Here is a 23,112-nt window from a genome sequence, read left to right as displayed (position 1 = left end):
ATGCGCTAAGTAAATACTTTGTTCTGCATACACCTACCAGATTCTGAAACTTTACGGACTCATATATCATGAGACACATGGTATGCTTGTCAACAATATGGCTAAACTTTCTGTAAACATAAGATAATCATCATGTAGATAATCCAGACTTGATTCATGTAACATACTCACAAACTGGACATGACATTTTACAGCACAGATTGATTTCAAAGGGGAATATACTGAAATAATTTCTAACTCACAGGACAGAGCTGACAGCGCCTAGCAGCTTCCTTTACTTTCAAGGGAGTGCACTTATATGTAACATCTGTGTCAATATTATGGAGGTGTAGGGTCTTGGTCTTTTTAAGTGCTGGATAGGGAGTACTAGTGTCAGCTTTGAAAGCACAGAGCCAGAAATGTAAAGGAGGGGTTTGACCGGTCTTCAATGCATACCAGAACAATGCATTGATAAAATTACTGCAGATTACTGTATTATGTAATACATTCATCTATTCATTTTCAATTTTGCTTATGTTCATTAGGTTCTCTGGCAGTGTTGTTTTTGGCAGCCAGTTTAATTTTCGTCTCAGTCTAAGTGTTTTGGACGATAATACTTATTTGTCTTTGTCATTTTTTAGCAGTGGTGGAATGTAACAAAGTAAAAGTACTTTGTTACTGTACTTAAGCGTATATTTGTGGATATGTATTTTACTTGAGTACAAATATGAAGAGGTACTTTTTACTTCACTTCATTTTACAGCAGGTATTTGTACTTTTTACTCGACTACTTCTCAAATTGTCGCCTGCGTTACACGTTCCTTTTGTTTTCGAGTACAAACCAGGTAGGTGAACAAGATATTGACCAATATAAACCACCATACCCTTGTAAAGTAGGTGGCAGTATGCACCGTTGCTTGCAATCTGCCATTAAGCTAAGTTTTTGAGTTTTTGAGCTTGTTATGCTTCTGTTTACAGAGCAGTCAATTTAAAGGTTCTTTCTTTGAATATTCACTCAGATGTCTGTGTGTATATTAGGGCTGTCAAACGATTAAAATTTTTAATTGAGTTAATTACAGCTTTAAAATTAATTAATCGCAATTCAAACCATCTATAAAGTATGCCATACTTTTCTGTAAATTATTGTTGGAATGGAAAGATAAGACACAAGATGATTATATACTTTGAACATACGATACATAAGTACTGTATTAGTTTATTATAACAATGAGTGATACAAACAGACACCGCTACGATGCAGGCTAACCACACATAAAAATGTTGTAAACATGTGACGGAAACTGTGGTGCATTTTTGTCTCGTTCCCGTATCGTCAGACGACATCTGGCATTTGTCTCGTTATGTTTTAGCCCCCCAAAACACGTTTTTAGCTCGTAATCCTCTCGTCATTGTCATGAAAAAAAAAACTTTTCGTCAACTAATTATTTCGTTATAGTAATCGTTGACGAAAACAATACTGGTTTACCTGACTTTGGGTGAGAGACGAGTTACAAAAATGTTCACTCAATGATCACAGGCACATATAGACAAACAACTCAACTATGAGAGTCTTCAGTCCTCAATTGAGCTAACATACATGTTATTTGGCATGTGGGAGGAAGATGGAGTACCTTGTGAAATCCGAGAAAGGACTCCATGCCAATTAAAGAAATTATGATGTGCACATTGTTATCTGATAAAAAAAAAAAGAAAATAACACAAAACGCTGAATTGATTTTTTACGTGGAATAAATCATACTGACAAGGACACGGCCACAGCAACAATATGTAAACAGCAGAAAGAGTCTGGGAGAGGAACTTGTGAATTCTTAAAAGATGTCACAGTTGATTAATTCTGTTATGTAATACATATTGCATGCAGACATACACTCAGCTACCACAATGATGGGTACACTATTGCATTCTCATGTGATCCATTACAAGAGCCACATAAAAAATTCGACATAAGCCCAATTATGCTTTTTTTTGGCTGGTATTTACATTTACTGTTGTATACTCAGGGCGTAACGATCAATCGATCCGGATAGATATATTGATTTGTTAAGCACAATGGAATTTAAATCGACTGAAATAAATGAAACGTCAACAAACAGTGATCCCTGTGCGGCTCAACTTTCGCACTCTCAGTGACTCATGGATTTTTTATTCTTGTTTTAAGTATCTTGTTGTGTGCCAGTCGGGGACCTGGCAGCCACAGTAATAGAGCGGTAGGTGGGTCCCACACTTTTCTATATGGCGTGGCTCCTGGGGCGTGGCCTCCTCTTCGCCTGGCTGCCATTTGCGAGCGGGGATTGGGGCTCCGGCCCTACACCGCCCCACGGAGGCTGCTTCTACCTTCCCCTGTCTTTTCTGCCCTGGGATCCTCCTTGGACTCCAAGGCGGGTTGCTGGCCAGGTGCAGGTGGGCGGCGGGTTGTTGCCCTCTACGGACGGGGACCTTGTCTTGTCCCGGGTCTAGTGGGCCGTAAGAGTCCTGCGGTGTGCTGTGTCGGTTTGGGGATTGCAGCGGTGGCTTGTGGGCCTGGTCGGCGGGCGGTGAAGGGGGCGGGCGGTGGCGCGTCCCCGTAACGGGGGCGCGGATGGTACGGGGAACCACACTGGATCCAGGAGTTGCCGGTAGAGGGACGGGCTGCGCTGGCTCACCCCCCTCTGATTGGCTGAGCGGGCGGCCGCGGCCCTAGGGCGGCCCCCCCGCCCAGCATTTCGACTTGTCTGCAGGACTATCACACGTCTGAGGGGATTCACAGATGACTGGGTGCAATTAGACACAATCAAGTAAGAAAAAACATCGATACCAGGATTAGCGATCAGGCAGCATAGAATAGGATGTCAACATATCCACACTTACAAGTGATTCACATAATACTGGGTTCTACAGCACACATTGTTGATTTGTGTACGCTCCACCCCATTGAATCACTTCTCCTTCTGACTCTCCCCCCTCCTTTTTTTCCTCAGTCATCAGGCCCCCCACATGGTGTCAACTGGAAATACAATTGCCAAATGATAGCACTACTATATTCATAGTTAGTGTAGGCTATGAATGTGTTTCTTGTTTTTGTTGCGTTCTTCTCTTCTTTCTCTCTCTCCTTTTCTATTTTCCTTTCCGTCCCGCCCATAAGCCGTTCTTGCTCGCTTCTTTCTCCTAATAAATGAAATACAATGAATAATCATCACAATGGGAGTACATCATACTCCCATGTGATACACTAAAACTGTTCTGACTAACAGGACACTCAGATTCTCATTCTCTTTTTCAAAAAGCTGAACAGAACAGATTTTCAAATAAGTATATTCTTATGAGAATAAAAGAGTTCTAAAAACATTTATGTACACTTTATTTACATCTATGTATGTACGTACACTTACACACACTCGTCATATAAGAGAGAGAGAATGAATGTACAGTGCGTAGTACAGTAGAGTATTATTTACATTATTTATTCATTTTATGTATATTAAATACATTATTTATATTTTACATATTTCAAACTATTCTGTAATGTTCTAATGATAACATATGCGTTCATAGGGTTTTATATACAGGTACTGATAGTAAATATACACATATTCATATTTATATTAAAAATGGAAGGGGAGGACACTATTTTGCAGTTTTTCACTTTAGTCGGTTCTGGTCCCCGTTAACAGCGATAAGTGACGGATCACTGTATCGTCAGCTTTTAGAAATGTTATTATCGTGTCTCTATTTTTGGCACTAAATTTTAGTTTGACGTAATTTTCGGACTATAAGGCACACCTGACTATGAGCCGCCACCCACCAAATTTGACACGGAAACGGCATTTGTTTAAAGAGAAGCTGGACCGCACCATAAACCGCAGCTGTCCTCACTGTATTATGGAATATTTCCACCAAAAAATATTAACCGGTAACACTTTATTTCACAGCGGCATTATAAGACTGTCATAAGACCAAATGAACCACCATGGAGCTTTGAACCAATTGCTGCCAAGCTTTATTGCATCAAGAAGCTTCATTTTTCCATCACTGCTCCCTTAGGGGGGGGCAGTCAACCTCTGCTCCCACCCGCTGTCAACACTGTTGTCGTCCAATAGGCCTCCTAGCATGCATTGCAGCGCTACAGATGTAAATAACAATCAAAATTCATGTTCTGTGCTATTTTTTTCTTCAGGTACTGTTCTAGTTGTTTCATTAATTGCTAGTTATGGTATTTGGTAACACTTTATTTGACAGTAGTGCCATAAGACTGTCATAAGATCGTCATAGTTATGACATGACACTGCTATGAGCATTAATGAATGCTTGTGACAGATGTAATTTTATGTCATCCGGCAAATTATCTCACTTTTAAATGGATGTAAAAGAGCTGAGGTGGATATAGAGTAAATGGAGTTAATGAGATGACACTTAATGAAATCTGTTACAAGCATTCATTTATGCCCATGATATTGTCATAATCATTACGGTCTTATGGCAGAGTTATGACGCTGCTGTCAAATAAAGTGTTGCCTTTTAACCCAAATAAATAAACAAATAAGCCGCAGTGGACTATAAACCGCAGGATTACAAATGAGGGGAAAAAAATAACGCTTTATAGTCCGAAAATTACGGTAATTTTAATTAATTATGATGATGATGATTATTTTTTTTTTGCCTTCAGCTTTTGTTTCGGCACGTGCACAGTGAATCGGTGAGGTTTTCAGTGAATATTTGCGCTCTACCCAGATGGCAGACATTAAATAAACGTTTTTCCATCAAAATCATCAGTATGGTTGACATCAAAATTTTTTACGTCAAGTGACGTCGAAACAACATTGTTCTATGGTATGTTAGGCGATGGTTGGGTTAACATTGTTTTATAGTTGATGAACTAATGTTGGCACATAGTTGATTTATGATTGACCGGGAAATATGATTGAAAAGTCATTGAATTATGGATGGGCGGGCATTTTGGTCGAAAGCATAACATTGATTCAGCGTTGTTCCAATATTATTAGTAATCGAAATGACGTTTAGGTTTTTTAAGGATTTCAACGTTGAAACAACATTAAATGAGGGTGCAAAAGTGGCGTTGATTCAACAATATAAGATCGATCGCGGAATGTTGATCCAACATCTTTTCAACGTCGGTCTGTTATCTGTCCAGATCAATACCTGGTCAATCATAAATAAACTATTTTTCAACATTAGTTCATCAACTATAAAACAATGTTAACCCAATCATTGCCTGACATACCATAAAACAACGTTGTCACATGACGTTGAAAATCTCGATGTCAACCATCCTGATGATTTTGATAGAAAAATCAACGTTTATTCAATGTTGGTCTGCTATCCGGGTGGGAAGTTCCTCCATAAATCAGCAATTGGGTGGGGCTTCACTTTAATGATGTGTTTCTAAACTGGCTGAAATAAGAAGTGAAAATCCCTACTGAAGACCTAGTTACGGAATACAGCCCACCATTTGATCAATCTTATTAAAGGCTGTATTTTGATCCAGTTTGCATGCAGCTGTACCTTATGATTGGCTACAGTAGTTTCATGGTCAAGGATGTGTGGAGGTTAATTATTCATTAACCGCTGCTGGTCTCCTAAGATCTCCCAGATGCGCTTTGAATCGATTTTAAACAGTTGGAAATTGTGAAGAAAGGTTAAACATAAGCATTTGCAGCATAGACAGATGAGGTGAAACGCTGAGTGTACAGTCATTGACATTAACATTGCATCCAGCTGCCTGCCCACTGGAGCGGAGGCGGGATGCTCCCTCGGTGCTGTGCTCCGCACGTCGTGAGGGGGCTGTTCCCTTCGCACATCCGAGCTCGCTCATTCCGTCCGGAGCAGCGGCAGGGATGAGAGCTTGGCACCAAGGAGCCAACGCGACGACACGCTCCTCAGGTAAATAAAAAAAAAAAGTACCTTCCATTTCGTTGCATCATGTGGTTGTTGTTTAGTGCGTGTAAACATTTGAGAAAGCGAGAGAGGTGCCACCGGAGGCTGAGTCGCATCCGCGCGCCAGTCAACAATTCCAGCGGTCCCTTCAACTTCAATCCAGCCGCCTCCACGCTCTCCTGCCCGGCTCCGTCTGCATCTCGTACCGTCGAAGGGGTACGGGTGCATTCGGTTCAGTTTTGTTGTCACTTTTCAGACTCGACATTACGTAGCGAATGTGGACGAGCATGACCTATTCTTTGCATTTGTAACTTGAAGAGTGACGGGAGGCGTGTGGTATTTTTGAAGGAGACGCGCTCTTTTCCGATCAGCTGAAGGTTAAAGATTGCTGATGGAGCTAGCCAGGCTAACGTTAGCCCATCTTGGTGTTCTGTTCCGTGGAGAAGAGGCCAAACTCAATTCAAATTACGCAATTTCTACTGTCCTAGCGCTCTCGTGTTATAAACAACCAAGCGACTGAAGGTATTTAACGGAAGAATGCCCGACATTATTCCGATTTCAGCCTTACTAATGAAGAGCATCCCCAAAGAGAAATTTCTTATAAACCTGTGGAAGTTGTTGACTTGCTCAAGTGATATTTAATCCACAGTGGCTCTGCTGCATGAACAAAATATTAATAATAATTATAATGAAAAAAATAAACTGATTCGTCACCTGTATTTTGGTCACCTGCATGCCGACTAAGAACACACACGCTTAAATGAATTTAAAAAGACAGCAATGAAAGTCAAATTATCCGAACATTAAGAAGTCTGGAGTGCGCGCGCGTTCCTATTGGGGGAGTGTAATAACAACCTTATAGTCGCCCGTCAGTCAATTTTATAACATGACAACCTTCATAACACACGGATTCGTGCATGTGCTGCTCTCATTCTTTTCCAGGAGCGCCAAATGCATTAAATGGAGCTTGGCTGATGACAAATGATTGCTTTGATGCTTCCATGTTTTGTCACTGTGTCTCACCTGCAAGCATGTTGGCATTGATGACCTTCCCTCTCCCCTGATCGAGATTAGGGGTAATAATAGAAAAGTAGGGTCAGTACTAGGGGTGTGACAAAATATTGAAATTGTGATATATCATGATACTTTGTATCCCAAAAGGTTATTCATACACTCCTGCCAAGAATCAATATGTTTTTTTAAAAAGGTGTCACTGTTTACATAAAAAGGAACCAACAAGTTGCGATCCCAAAATGTTACACTGGACCAGTGCTTCTCAATTATTTTGCTAAGCCAAAGGAAGACGTAGATGTTTCGCGCCCCCAGCTCTCTGCCGCCACCATAAATAGTATCGTTTGTCTATAAAATTATTATCATTATAAGTCCACCTCTGCAAAACATTGTGCAATTTTTAATATGAATAAAAGCGGTATTATAGATCAACTTACAATTAGGCATTTGCCTGTATGAGATTCTGAGGGTATGATAACCTTAAGCCAAAATAGGACGGTATCACGTTATTGCAATTAGAGCTCCAAAATGTGGTACTTTGAGATATCTGGGTTAAAATAAATAAACAAACAAACAAATAAATAAATAACTTTTTTCCATTGAACAGGATTTTTTGTTCAAAACATACTAGCAAATTGGAAAATAAGTGTAAATCATTCATTTTCCAAGCTGCTTTTCCTCACAAGGGTCACGGAGGTGCTGGAGCCTATCCCAGGTAACTATGGGTAATGCAGTGTACACCCTGAACTGGTTGCCAGCCAATTGCAGGGCACAAGGAGACATTCAACCATTCACGCACACATTCATACCTACGGACAATTTAGAGTGTTCAATCAGCCTACAATGCGTGTTTTTGGGAGGAAACTGGAGTTTCCTGAGAAAACCCACACATGCATGGGGAGAACATGCAAACTCCACACAGGAAGGCCAAAGCCCAGGATTGAACCCTTGATCTCAGATCTGCGAGGCGGACGTGCTAACCACTCAGCCACTGTGCCGCTCAGCCACAGCTTAACATCATGATGATCAGAACAAAATAATTGAATTATTTTCCATAAAAAGCACGGGTATGACTCATATCTTGTTTACATTATACGCACACTCTCTTTCTCAACACATACAGTTACCAGGGAGAAAAACACGTTTTACCACTGCTAGACACACTAAACACGCTGGAGTTAAGTCTCGTAGCTGGTGGGAAACGTCCATGATAGTCTTTACTCACCTTTAATTTCATATAATTGCGAAATCATATTGGAGGTATTGCCTCCTTGGCAATCACATGTTTTACATGTCGGTTAGCCCTCCTCCTCTAAGCCGTCTGTAACTTTTCTTTAGCCAAAGTATTCCCATACCAGCAATTTCGTTTTCTTTGATGACGGGAAAAAGTACATGAGTTTCACCCCTTGCAGCCATCGTGTAGCACAGCTGACTCACTGACACTGAGCAACAGAGTCATGCAGCTACAAGCGAGGGATTTCTCCCTGCATATGTGGTACATTATTAATAGCTTATAACTTAGGGACGGTATGACGGAAAATTTTTGCGGGTTTGAAACCGTTACGTTTTCGTACCACAGTATAACTTAAAACCGGTTATCGACACATGCCTACTTACAATAATGTATAACTTTATTAACATTGTTTTGTTGGTAACAGAAAAGACTTAAAGCGCATCAATTAGCCTCAATTAAAAAAGTCACATCCAAACTGTAAAAACACACTCAAGGTACATTTTTTGACAATTTGATACTGAAAAATAAAATTTAATATAATAATTAAATAATAATTAATTCAAATTGATGAGCAACATTCCCTAATACTGTAAGGATAATATGCCAAACAATTTGACTGGAACAAAAGGAAAAAAAAAGAGAACAAAAATGACAGTGTCATTGGACAGAGGGACAGTTTTTATTTTTTCTGCAGGCAGTGTCATCTCCTTTGCTATGGTGTTTTTTTTTTTTTTTTTTGCATCGAGCAACATGGTATGCCATTTTATAAGATGCTAACAGTGCTTGCTAGTTTACTGATGTATCACTGACAAAGCAGGATGATTGTTTGCAATATTGGGCATGTTTTTGCTGAAAAAAAAAATCAAGCTGTTCATCAGTGTGATTGGGGTTTAATTTTCTTAAGTGAAGCCTTAATTTATTTTGCTTCCTGCTGTCTGCTGCAAACATTTTTAGACACCGTAAACAGACTGGTCTTTCCTCATCTCCCACTGTATTAAAAGTCAAAGCCAAAAGACAAACATTACATACACTTAGTCATATTTCCTCGTCTTAGCTCTTCATATCTCAATTGCTCTTTGCTGTGTGGTCTTGTTTTGTTCAAAAATACTGCACACACTCTGAAAATGAGAGCGCCACTGCCACCCACTGAGTGGATGAGCAATTACACTTTATTCTAGTCTGGCAAAAAAAGTATGCTCCCCGAAGTCACATGTGCCGCCCTCTGCGGCTCTGCGGCCAAATATTTGAGAAGTATTGCACTAGAGTAGACGAGATGTAAACAAGTGACAGTGAGAGTTTAAAGGATGCTCGCCATGCTAAAGCTAATGCTAACGTGAATGCTATGCTAATGCTACCAGTTACATTTAGAGTTGTAAGGCTCACTCAGTAAACACCTTAAAAGACTAAAGCAACATTGCATATCCCCTAATACAAGGTTAAAAATATCTTAAATCTCAATATTTACAAAACAGGCACGCCTCAAGCTTCCTATAGCAGCCTGCCTTCAAGCTGCTGCAGGGTCTTTCCGGGGTCCTACCGTCAGTCAGCGGTGGCCATAGTTGCCTACACAGATGCCAGATCAAAATCCTTTTTTTGGGGGGTGGGGTGGGGGGTAATTGGCTGATGGCCAATGTTGGAAAAAAGTCCATATATTGCCCCGATATATCGGTCGACCTCTTAGAAGTGGCCCATCAATATCCCCAAATCAACAGGAAGTGACGCAAAATTGCCCCAAAACAATAGGAAGTGACTGAAAATCAACAACAAATTACTTGAAATGCCTCAAAATTCACTCATTTGCTGCCATTGACCACCACAGACGTCCAATCCGTTTGAAATGGGTGGGTGGCAGCGAATTAACTAATGTTCTGTCATTGTTTGCATACTATCCTCTAGGAGTGGGAATCTGTTGGTACCTCACGATATGATACGATTTGCGATACAAAGCTCACGATAATGATCTGACGATTTGGCAATACAACGATTATCGATACATTGGTCAGGAAATCATTCTAGGTTATTCTACAAAACACTAATAAACAGAAAATCAAGCTTCTGCTCTGAATTGGAATGAGTTTATCACTCGTAGACGTCCAATCCATTTGAACTGGGAGGGTGGCAGCGAATGAACATCCCTCCCACTTCAAACGGAATAAACTTCTATGGCTGTCAGTAGCAGTCAATGCCAAGCAATGAGGTAATTTTGCGCCATTTAAGGTCATTTACCTGTTGATTTTCAGTTATTTCCTGTTGATTTGGGGGTATTTTAAGGGTCACTTCCTGTTTATTTTGAAATACAGAACAGGAAGTGACCTGGGAATCACCCAGATGAATAGGCAGTGACTCAAACTCAACAGGAAATGACCTGTAAATGAACAACAAGTGACCTGTAAATGCCCCGAAAATCAGACAGAATGACTGCGAATGCTCTGGTTTGGAATGAGCGAACGTTCCCAGTCTAAATAGATTGGGCGTCGAGCACCATCAATGGCAGCCTTAGAGTTAAATGAGATAATATTATGGTGGAAGAACTTGGTAGCAACTTTTTGGTTCCTTTTTTTTTTTTTTTTTTTTTTTTAAAACATTGACACCTTTTTAAAAGGATTTCTCGATTCTTGGCAGGAGAATATCGATAACCTTTGGGGATACAAAGTATATGTCACCATTTCGATATTTTGTCACACCCCTACTAGTATCCTCATTTATATATGAAACCCTATATATGTTTGGGTGGTTTTAGTTAAAACAGTTTTTTTCATCTGTGTGATTTTGACAAAGATCAGATTTGATGGTGAATTGATGCAGAAATGTGAGAAATTCCAAAAGGTTCAGATACTTTTTCATACCACTGTACACAGCGAGGCCATTCTCAGACCAATTTTTAAATTAGAATAGGATTTAATTGTGATTTCATTTCATAGTAATTTGTGTTGGTGTTGTTGACCTGCACCTTGCTCTTTTGTCGTACATATCTACAGCATATGTTTGCATGCGTTACATGGTTTTAACTTTTAAAACTTTTTAGAATAGTGTAAGTACATGTACTGTACATGGGACATTTAGATGATGATTAATTTTAGTGCATGTCTGTGTACAGATTAGCTCTATACAGTATGTAAAGTGTAGTTCAGTTACATCAATGCAAATATAATAATGTGTCTCTCTCGGGCTGGTCATCTGTGGCCTCAGGTCTTAATTTTTTATTTTCAGTAGTGTTGTTTATCTAGTATTTATGGTTTTGCCTCACAGCAATGTCTGATGGTTTTTGACCTTTCATAGCTCAGTGAGTGCGTATTAAAAGCTAGTTAGTAAATGTCAGCAACCGTTCTCCAAGATTAGCTAAAAGGGAGAAAGAAATCCTGAATACGGTTCTGTAGGCATACGTGTTGGTCTTTCACACATCCCTGATATTGGGCTGGCGTGTGAAGGCCCTGCTGGAAGTCCTCAGGGGGTGGGGTATGGTGAATTTCAGGGGTGGGGGATGAGGGGGGTATTAAGAAGGAAGCAGCTCATTAATTCCTTCCAGCAGTGGAGGAAAGGTTTGCTCAGCGTATTTTGAGGGGCCCTTCTCAACTCCAAAATGAGTCAAACTTTTATGAGTGGGCCAAACCCAAGCGATAAGTATGGGGTGTGTGTACTTCCTGCGTTTTTTTTTTTTTTTTTTTAAAGGCAGTGTGATACCCCTGAGCTTCCACTTCTTTCAGATTATTACTTCTTCTTGGTTCATTGGGCATGATCTGGCAGACTATTCTGTTTTTTCCCCCTCATTCACATTGTCCATCATAAGCATTATTTCAGGGCCAAATGCACAAAGATTATTAGTCTTGCCATTGGTTGGCTGAAACGGTAGCCTTTTTGAAAGTCATCGGATGTTTGCCTAGCTACAGGGATCCCCTCGGAGCTCCTGTCTGATGTCACATGTGATGTCAGAGTGGAGGTGACGCAGGCAGGCAGGACGAGGCTCATGGATGTAGCCAAGCAGAAACATGTGAGAGCGACTGACATCTGCCAGTGTGTCTCTTGAGAGTGATAAAAGAGAGCTGTGGCATGAAATGTGAAACGTTTGGTGTGTATATTGTTGTATTCTGATTGGATGCCGGCCATATGTTTGGCCCATCTGTCTGCTCTCATCTTCCTTTGCGTCAATTTATTCCAATGTGGCAATCAAGCTCTGGTGATATAACCATCACTATTTGTTTTCACTTGTTTACATCGCAGCTTTCCACAGCCGTGCCTCATGAGTGTGTGAGAATCCTTTCATCCCACCTGTTATCTGGTTCACATTTAAATTTATGCGCCAAGCTCCTAGTGCAGTGCTGTGTTAGATTGTTGAAGTAACTTGCAGAGGAATCTCAAAAACGTGAACACCCTTAAGGTCGTATAATTTGAGTAATACAAGTAGAAAACAAACTCTCACTCAAACCGTGACGTGACACCATTTAAGCTATCAACAAATCCGTTTTTAAAATGATCCTCTGATTTAAATACATGTAGGCTCTAATAAACCACAATTGTTCTCTTGTACTAAAATGTGTTGTTAGAAACACATAAAATGTTAAATCAATGGCAATATTTTATAATATTTAGTCCATATTTTGACCGTTAGTTGGCGCCATGGTTTGCGGGCTCGCAGTGATGACGTAATTGGTATCTTTCCGAATGTGTAGCGTGTTCAACAATTGCTTATTGCTGCCTAAACTCGCGAAGTAAAATGCCACGATGTGCTGCTTTTGGATGCAATTTCCAGTCAACTGGAAAAAAGGGGAGTGAAGTGAGTGGTCAAGGTGGAATTATTATTTTTAGTGAATAAATGTGCATAAGTGGAAGCTTCTCCCCCTTTTTGGTCCCTGTATGCATGTATCCTACCCACCCTGCGTTACAACTGGCGCCCGAACATTTTTCCTGGATCCTCAGTAAGGGTCCCATCGTGTCTGCAATAATGGTTTTGGATCTGTCCATTTATTTTTATTCGTCGGTCCCACAGCGGCTTTTCGGATCAGTCTATTTTGTGGAATCCACGGCCTAATCGCGGCTGCGATATTGCCATGGGATCGGTCTAATTCCTGGATCTTCGAGTGAGTAAAAAACGCGGATTTGGATTAGTATTGCTATCTTTTTTGTTGACTATTCTTCATCGGAGTTTTCCCCAAATCATACAAAATAATTAAAGCACTATGGCACGTTACCGTGACGACAGTGACTCTGACGTGGACCTTACAACAATGTTGGAGTTCGTCAGGGAATGCGTGTTGCGTACTGCTGAGCTCCCGAGTGAAGAGTGGTGAAGGTGGAAATATTTTTTTTTGTGAATAAATGTGCATAAGTGGAAGCTTCTCCCCTTTCTAGTACTTTTATACACTTATCCTAGCTACCACGCGTTACAATGTACAAGACCTGGATTACACAATGTGTGCTCTTTGGCCTGTACTATATGTAAAGCACACGACAGCTCTGGATGCTAACAATCTACATAATCATATTGGGAAAACGTTTGAAAATGCAATATGCTTACCTTGGAAATCTTTCAAATAAAACCGGAGTTCCCGAATCCCAACAGCATGCACTCTCGCTCCCAACCGGAGTTACCAACAGGAGTCTCTCGCATCACCGGTTTTTACCCAACTTTTGTCTTATCAGGTATTTGCTGCACGCATTTTTCCCTGAAACTCGTTTTAAATGCATCTTACCGGATATAAAATGACTACTACATAGTCTGTGGTGATTTTTTGGTGCCCAGTTTTCACGTCGAATTGCAGCCGTCCATTTCGCTCTCCTCTTTGGATCCCTCGGAATACGGTAAAACTTCAAGTCTCTCCTTCCATCTTCTCTGTTAGTGCAACCAACAGCCACACACGCCTTCACCATTTTGATTATTAATGTTAAGGAGCAGAAAAACACGCCGTAAATAGGAGAAATGTACGTAGCCGTAACAGGTTAACACTATGTTTTGACGGACAAGTGGGCGGTACCATTCAGGAGAGCGGAGCTGTGACGTCACGTGGGTAGGGTCTATAGACTCCCCAAATTTCATTGCTCTACGCTGACAGACCCTAATGTTATAGGCCAATTTTAAAATTTCAAGGGGGCGCCACTGAGCCATTTTGTTACATCTTTTTGCATCGTTGCAAAATTATCGAAATTTACAATTTTCCGCACGGATGTGCAAATTTTGGTGACTTTTCGTGCATGTTCAGGCCTCCAAATTGGCCGTTTTCATTTGCCCTGGAAAAAAAAAATAATAATAATTAAAAAAAAAAAAAAAAAAAAAAAATCCTTTGCAAAACAATAGGGCCTTCGCACGCTTAGTGCTCGGGCCCTAATTACACATCGCAAAACAAATACATTATAAATACAAATCAAATCAGAACAATAATAATCATAAATCTATAATAAAATATTGTTTTTATTGTCACCTTGTACTGGTACAGTAGTTACATAATTCAACTGTGGAACTGTAGTTACTGTTATGATGCTCCGGTGGGAACGATTCTGGTAAAGAAAAAGACTGAAGGTTGTTAGTTTTTACCTGTATTCATGCTGGTTGACTTGTGTGTAACGTTGCTGCTGGAATGTCAATAAAGCATCACAATTTGGCTGCATATTTTGACACACCGCCTCAGACTCCCGTCTAGGCATGTGCCGGTTTGATATTATGACGGTATGATAACCTTAAGCCAAAATATCACGGTTTCACGGTATCACGGTATTGCAATTACAGCTCTAAAATGTGTTATTTTGAGATATCTGGGGGAAAAAAAATCCATTGAACTGGATTTTTATTTTTCAAAACATATTAGCAAATTGGAACATTAGTCTAATGTTAAGTTTAAATACATTCAAAAAATAACAAAACATTTGAAATAAAATTAAAATAAATGCAGTCTTTTAGGTGAACCTAAACCCACAGCCACAGCTCAACATTATTACCACAGACAGTTGCCAGAGAGAAAAAAAACAGGTTTTACCACCGCTAGACACACTAAACACGCTGGAGTTAACGCTCGTAGCTGGTGGAAAACATTCATGACAGTGTTTACTAATCTTTAAATTTGTATGAAAAGGAACTCATATTGGAGGTATTGCCTCCTCAGCAGCCACCCTCCACAAACATGTTCCTCCTCTAAGCCTTGGCCGTCTGTAACTTTTCTGTAGCCCAAGTACAGTGGTACCTCGACTTACGATCGCTTCGACACACGACCTTGTCGACACCCGACGTAAAATTTGACTCACCATTGTTTTCTACATCAGACGCGTGCTCGAAATACGACAACATGACAGCACCGCAGATGCACGGCGGTTTTCTTGTGAGAGAAATCAACACAGGTTTCAAAAAGGTTGGTACAGGTGGTGAAACAAGGAAAACCATTGCCATTGAAATGAAGATGCAAATGATAGAAAATATGCGCGTGGGGTGCGCGTCCGTGATTTGGCTCAACAATACAGCCATAGAATGTGTACGATCTCCACAGTCCTCCTCCGACCACCGTTTGCCAGTCTTTATAAGTTAAGGTGACATTTATTTTTGTGGTAACATCGCTAAAGAAATCAGCAGCTTTGTGATCTTTTTATTATTTATTTCCGAACTTGTCCAACACTAAACGCCTACTGTCCGCCGCAGATGATGGTGTTCTCAACTAAACATTAAAAGTGAAAGTAAACTCTCAACCGCACCGCTCCCTCTTTCTGTCACGTCAGCCACGCGGTGCGATGCGTTCAGGTACAGCAAAAAACGTCCGCCACATTATAACCTGATTCGTTACATTATAACAGGTATTATTAGTATTATTATATTATTATTCCAACTTTTATTCATCATTAATTTGTTTTGCTATGTGTGATTGCCATTTGTAATCGTACCAGCAGTATTTGAAGAATTTAGTGTAAGTTTTTGAGCTGTGGAACGAATTAATGGAATTATAATGTATCGTTATGGTAAAATCCTGCTCGATGTATGACAGTTTCGACTTACAAAGAAGTTCCTGGAACAAATTAACTTCGTATGTAGAGGTACCACTGTATTCCCATACCAGCAATTTCATTTTCTTCGATGTGGGAAAAAGTTTCAGGGGTTTCACCTCCTCCAGCCATCGTGTAGCATAGCTACTGACACTGAGCAACAACCGGTGGAGGAGGGTTGATCCCTACAGCTGCTAGCGAGGGATTTCTCCATGCGTTTTTGGGACATTAAAAATAGCTAATACCTTAGTGACGGTATGATGGAATTTTTTTGCGGTTGTGAAACCTTGAAGTATATTGTACCTTGAAACCGGTAATCGGCACATGTCTTCTCCCCTCCTTGCTCCGCGCTACAACCTTAACTTATGAGACTGGCAAACGGAGGTCGGAGGAGACAGCAAATGGAGGTCTCTTTATCCTTAATCCAGATCAGCAAAAGGCGTTCCATCTCCTCTGAAATAGCGCGACAACTTGGATGCTGTCGAGATCATAGACATATTCCGGCCTTATTGTCAAGCCAGTTCACTAACACACACCGCGCGCATATTTTTTTATCATATTCTATCATCTATCAGTTCAAAACAACTCCAACCACTAATTAAACCCCCGCTGACTCGAAGATTAAACCTAATGTCAAAATTCTGAACTTCCCATTTAAAGTAAATAGCTAGCCGTAAAAATGTTGTCTATAAAAGTTGCAAAGCAATAAAACAAACAACAAAAGTGAACGAAATGAACAAGAATCCTTCAAAGTATTTCATAATGGGTCCAAATTATTTTTCAAACAGATCGTGTGACTTGCACCTGAGAGACCTTTGCTTTGCTTGGCCAAAACTACAGCTGAGGAGGCAAGACGGATATTTATATTTTTTCAAACCAAAGCTTTCAATAGCTTCAACAATTGAGCTTGAACCGAGGATTGAACACGAATAGTGTCAAGATGCATTACAGTGTATATACACAATACAGGCCAAAAGTTTATACACACCTCATTTAACGCAATACAAACGATGGTCCCAACCCCATTGAAAAGGCAACAAATTCAACTTATTAACCCTGATAAGGCATATTTGTGAAATGAAAACATTTTCAGGTGTCTGTATATGTACAAAACGCACTAATGATGAGGTGTGTTCATCAGCATGTTTTGCGCCTCCTCCCACAAAAGTCAAACTCCGCCCATGGTGACAAACTGTAACTATAAAATGTACGTAAAGGCTGGTTACGAACTGTAAAAGTGCTATCTTTACCTGGAGCTGTGGTTCGAGTTCTATTGTGCTGTAATTCCAAGTGGTTCCTTGAATTCAATTGGACGTGAAGATTTTAGCGGTCGACAGTCTTTTGAGCCAGCGTAAAGTTTGAAAAAATATTTTTGTCATCTTTAATGGACAAAAATGAGAAGTAATTGCTGTTTTTCCAGTAAGCAAGTGCAGCCATTTGTGGTATCTTTCCTGCATTTCACTGTTCGCGTCCTGATGAGGTAGCTAGGCTGTGTTGTGTTGGCCGCTGCAGACAGCGCTCACACAGCATGGTAATACACGTGACCAGGGGAAGATCCGGCACCTCTTGATTTTGGCCTCCCTGTGTTTCAGGACTTATTTGGGCAGATCCGGCACCTCTCGTGTATAGAATAATAATATAAAAACGTTTATTAAAAATGTAATGTAAGAACTCCACTTTATTTTGGTAACAATAAGAAAACAATAAACAAAATAACAGCGGAATGCTGCCACATTCGACTGGAAACTATTGCTTCTCACCCGTCTCCCCCTTGCTTCCTGCTACCTCACAGCTCTCCAGTCCAAGCATCTCTTAAAGGCACCGTACATAGTTACGGACATTAAAATATAAAATAAAATAATAATATGCATAAATTAATTTACAGAACAAATTCCAAGAATTGCATGTTGTTTATAAAAATTTAACTTCATTTGAAAGAGTCAGAGATTTGTTGATGCACTGAAAAGCTGGACCAACAAGTCCCGTAACCCGTGACATAAAAATAAATAAATAAATAAATAAATAAATAAATAAATAAATAAATAAACTTTGGAAATTGGGGGCATAAGCAGCCAGGATCAAACGGTATTTTAACATGCCAAAAAGACAGTTACATTTACTATTTTTTTTTTTTAAAAAGAAGGAAGATGGTTCAAAACGAGTCAGAAAAGCAACAAACGGCAATGAGGGCAGCTGCAGCGATCATGCTAACGGGCGGGACCGGGTGCAGCTGGAGGCTAGCGCCGCAGCAGCTAGCCAGGTTCACGGACAGCCAGCCAAGCCGGGGCAGGAGGCTGCTACCGTGGCAGCAGCTGGTCAGGTTCAGCGCCACCTGGAGTGGGGGCCAGCTACAACGCCAGCAGTCAGGCAGGTAGACCACCAACAGGGCAGTACCCTTATGGAAAATTCGGGTTTGGGCTGCACAATTTGTAACGTGGTGGGAAATTTGGGACCACAGAAGACGGGGCGGATGAAACTCGTAAAAGAATGGGTTTGTGTTATTTATTGTAATCTGAGATTTTTATTTTTTTTTATTTTTGTTTTTTATATTTTACAAGTTAGACTGTACTGTAAGTCCCACCTGTGGTTATGTGGGCAATTGCCCGTGCTGTGCAGAGTATAGCCTAAATAATTGTAAATTGTTGTCGTAACATTTGTACCATGGATATTATCTTAAACTTAGGTTTTTAAGTCCCAGAGCTTGGCAAGTGGGCATTTGCATGTTTTTTTCAGCACCATTTTCTGCGTATGATTCAGGACTTGTGCCCGTCTCGTCTTCCCTGCGCTGTCATATGTACTTTGCGTTCCGGCACCTTATGATTTACAAATGAAGCACTGCACATGGGCTGTTTTTTTTGGTCCTCCGATTAGAAAACATGACATGTGTTGTCACTCCCAAACTCAAGAGCAACATTTCTATTTGAAATGCTCTTCGTACATGACGACAGTATTCTTCATTCTACATACATAATGAGGCAATCACATAATAGTAGCTCACAGGCACTAAGGAAACTAATCAGGTTTTTGGTTTGGAAAAATGAATGAATGAGATTGCTCGTTACTGAAAGAAAGTAATCTGATTACAACACTGGCCATTGATTCCCGTAGACGTCCAATCTGTCTGAAGTGGGGGAGATTTCAGTCATCCTCCCTCCCAGTGCTGATGATTTGGAAGTCTACTAGTAATAAAGTCAATTAAATGCTCAATAGAATGGTGAAAACAGCTTGTGTTTTTTGTATATTACTTGTATAGTAAAATATTGAAGTTATATCTAGTGATGCACGATAATACATTTTTCAACCGATACCGATAACCGATAATTTCTTCCTCATTCCAACCGATAACCGATAATGTCAAGTCGATAATTATTATATTAAAATATTTACGTAAAATTTTAAAATATACACAAGAGAAAATATTACTGTCTAAAAATATAATTTATTGCTCTTTTTTTTCAACATAAAATATGAACAAGTAGTCAATTCCAACATCTAAGTAATGACAGATTGTCTGACATTGTGCAATGGTAAACTTTTGGCAATAATTACTTATAGAGTAAATACAAAATCAAAATGGACCTTAAGGCAGACAGTATTCACATGCTGTCCTTTTAGCTCACTTGTCACTTGATGTCCGTTTTGGTGATATCATGCATACTCAAGCTTGGTACACCTCTCCTTCTTCCTTAATGATGACATTGACCTTGCAAATTATGAATACTTGAATATGCACGATCACACATGGGCACTTAAATGAATGGCCTGTCCCGGAATTATAAGGCACAGCTCAACAGAACAATCAGTGATTAAACGGTTAAGAAGTCAAATCAGGTAAAAATAAAAAGTGAGAACTATTTTAGGGTTAAGAAAAAAAAAGTCCACATGCCTCTCTGACATTCACTGGCAGAAGTGAGTTCATGTCTAACTAATGTGATCCCTCCTCTGGCCTGTTATTAATGATAACAGTAATTTGCACAATAGAAATAAATGTAATGTAGCGTTGGTATAATGAATGAATGCTTAAAGAGGAAAGCCAGCGGGGGACAAGAGCAGGGTGGAGGATTGTACCGCTATATCACGAGGAAATGGTAGTGTAGCCAGAAGGAATGGACATAATCATCGATTTGACATTTCAGTGCATTTGTCGAGAATTTGCTTGATTGTTTATTAATCATAAAATGGGGCGCACTACTTAGATTTTAGAGTTTTGTTCGGTATGCTCTGCACGGTACACGGCTTATGGACCATGTTTTCTTTCTACATTGCTGGCTAGTTGACTAAATTAGTGTGTTCAGTGGCGGGACAAATATGAACAGGGCTAGGATGGACCCCTCCGAGTGGACCATCCAATGGTGGGAGTGCTTGTAGACAGTTATTCACAGGCCATTCCACATTTTCGCAGGCCCATCAAGACAATCATCCGTTGTGTGTTGGGGTGCAAGTAGAAATTTTTTTTCCTGGTCCCTCCAGACAACCGGCCAAGCGGCTGGCAGAGATATTTTAACACTTAAACACTAGAGATATTTTAACACTTAAACACTATATTTCTAGTATATTATATTCACCCCAGATGTTTCAACCTTTTCTGAACCAAGTCACACATTTTTCATTGAAAAAATCCCAATGCCTACCACCATATGCAGACTACATTAATAATATACAGTTGTGTATTGAACAGGAAAAAAACACAAAGAAAACTGCATTATATAATCATATTTTTACTGACTCAGCGCGACACCTCGGCCTGTTGTACTGGAGTAGGTATCGTTGCATGCCCAGTGAAAGTTAATCCCGCTATGTCCAGTTTTTCTTTATTTCGTTTTCTTCTATGGTAAATCCCAATCAAAAATAGCTTTCTCTACACTGCGTAATATCAGAGACTTTTTGCAAGAATACAGTATTTGCATTGCATTCTTTAGACAGCCACTCCTACAAGGCCATTCCTCTCGGTCAGAAATTTGTCCAGTGTTCAGTTCATCTTTCCCTTTAGAAAATCTTTCAATTGTTTCCACCACAGGTGGGTAGAGTAGCCAATGACTTTATTCAAGTAAGAGCAGCGTTACTAAAAAAAAATATATATAGTACAGTAACATAATAACAATTTATATAGATAAGTTTGTGCTGAGAAAGAAATACCATTGTTTAAAAAAATAAAATAAAAAATCAAACATTGTAAGCAGTTACTCACAATGTAACTCATGTCTTGAGTATTCTTTTCACCAAATACGTTTTTACTTTTACTTGAGTAATCTATATATATATGTATGTGTATATATATATATGTATGTGTATATATATATATATATGTATGTGTGTATATATATATATATATATATGTATGTGTATATATATATATATATATATATATATATATATATATATATATATATATATATATATACATATAAATTGTTATTATGTTACTGTACTATAACCTATTATATAACCAAATTAAGCCCCCCCCAAAAAAACTATCATTGAATTCCGGCGAGAGAAAAAAAATGAAGCATCATTCATCCAAAGAGCATGAGTGCATTTTAGTGGAGAAAACATTTCCTATTATGAAACTAAAAGGGTTAGGGTATATCTTTGTTTTTGCGTGGTCAATCGGTGCCAAATAAAAACTGGGGTTAAAAGCCGCGCTTATGAGTCATGTTGACGGCAGTGTTCTAAGGCCTTTTAAGGCGCTTTAAAGACGCGACGTGATCAAACAGGCGGGCGTGGTCATAGAACGGCAAGCTTCAGCCTGATTGGTAGAATGGAGTCCTCATTTTAGTTATTGTTGTGACATCTCATTGGTAAAACTGGTAGAGCCACTGTTGGCATCTCTGGCAAAAGGAAAAGAAGAAAAATTTAATGATTAGTGTAGCCCAAAGTAGGTGACTAAGGCTATGTCTACACTGGGACAGATCAAGGGTATTTCTGCCGACTATTTTTAAACCTGTCCGTACATACATTTCAGGTGCGTTCAAGCCCCACCCGCCCCCCGCTTCTGCAAGGTGCTGCATTTGCGCAAACTTCGCATGCGTTGAAAGGAGCTGCCTCATATGTTACGTCATCACCTGCGCGATGCTCTGAACTGGAAACTCATTACTCGCCGGCGTGAAGTTTTGTAATTACTAGACCTTCTAGAAATCCGTTTTCTGATCACTGTTCTTTTTTTTGGTGAACGCATCACGCGGGAGCGAGAGTGAAGGGAGAGCATGCTTGGCTTTTACGAGCAGTCGCCGAGTTGTTTGTAAAGATTTATTTCAATAAATCATTAGAAAACAACAAAAGCCTGACATGGTTACGTGGGATGTTACAATCGATCCCACCACTTGGAAAATAACAAATAGAAACATATGGTGTGGCGCTGCGTATAATTCCTGGAAGCCGTAACCAGGAGTGCTTTTGCATAACACTGGCGATTCAGGAAGTGGCGACAGTTTTGACAGGCAGAAATGTCATGAAAAAAACTCGTTTTATTTTACTCTACGCATTTTTATATACTCATGTTCAGTCGGCATTGAGTTGGGAGGGGCAATCCCCACAGCTTGCTGATCGGACAGCGCGGGACGAGCTCTGTAAAAAACGCTCATCTCCGCGTCATCTGCAATGGGTGGACCACAAAGGGGCACTGAATTGAAGCATATTATTGCGACAGTTTGAAGGTTCAAGAAAAATGTGTGGAAAAGAGGAGCGGGAATGTCGCGTCGTGATCATCTGCCTCCATTGTTTACGATGCCGTCATGCTACACTAAAAATGGCGACTACATATTGTCACTTCCTTTGTATCCGATTGTTGTACGGAGACAGCAGTTCATATTTGGCGGCGAGTAATGTTCCCCGCCTACATTATCTGTGTAACAACTAATCCGGATAATAGGCATAGTAGTGTAGCCGACATGCCGTACAGTCCAACTAATTGCACGTTTAAGGCCATTATTCGCCCTAATGTAGACGTAGCCTAAGAGTATTATTTCATCTCATCTACTCAAATAAAAGTAAAAGGCATGGCTTTGTAAAACTACGCTCAGAAGTACAAAAAGTTACTCTAG

The 23,112-nt window shown here is 39.9% G+C and overlaps 1 protein-coding gene across 1 annotated transcript in view; it reads left to right on the top strand.

Annotated features, from left to right (window-relative positions):
* The first annotated feature begins 5,672 nt into the window (after positions 1-5,672).
* jcada (junctional cadherin 5 associated a) overlaps positions 5,673-23,112 on the top strand; it is a 79,810-nt gene continuing 62,370 nt past the window's right edge. Inside the window, exon 1 of the mRNA XM_057824287.1 lies at positions 5,673-5,877. The gene's annotated coding sequence lies outside the window, so the exon portion shown is untranslated. The remainder of the gene's footprint in view (positions 5,878-23,112) is intronic.

This window comes from Corythoichthys intestinalis, chromosome 20, assembly GCF_030265065.1.
Source record: "Corythoichthys intestinalis isolate RoL2023-P3 chromosome 20, ASM3026506v1, whole genome shotgun sequence".
In the NCBI taxonomy this organism is placed as follows: domain Eukaryota; kingdom Metazoa; phylum Chordata; class Actinopteri; order Syngnathiformes; family Syngnathidae; genus Corythoichthys; species Corythoichthys intestinalis.
The sequence above is the reverse complement of the archived record's forward strand: the minus strand, read 5'-3'. Positions and strand labels throughout refer to the sequence as shown.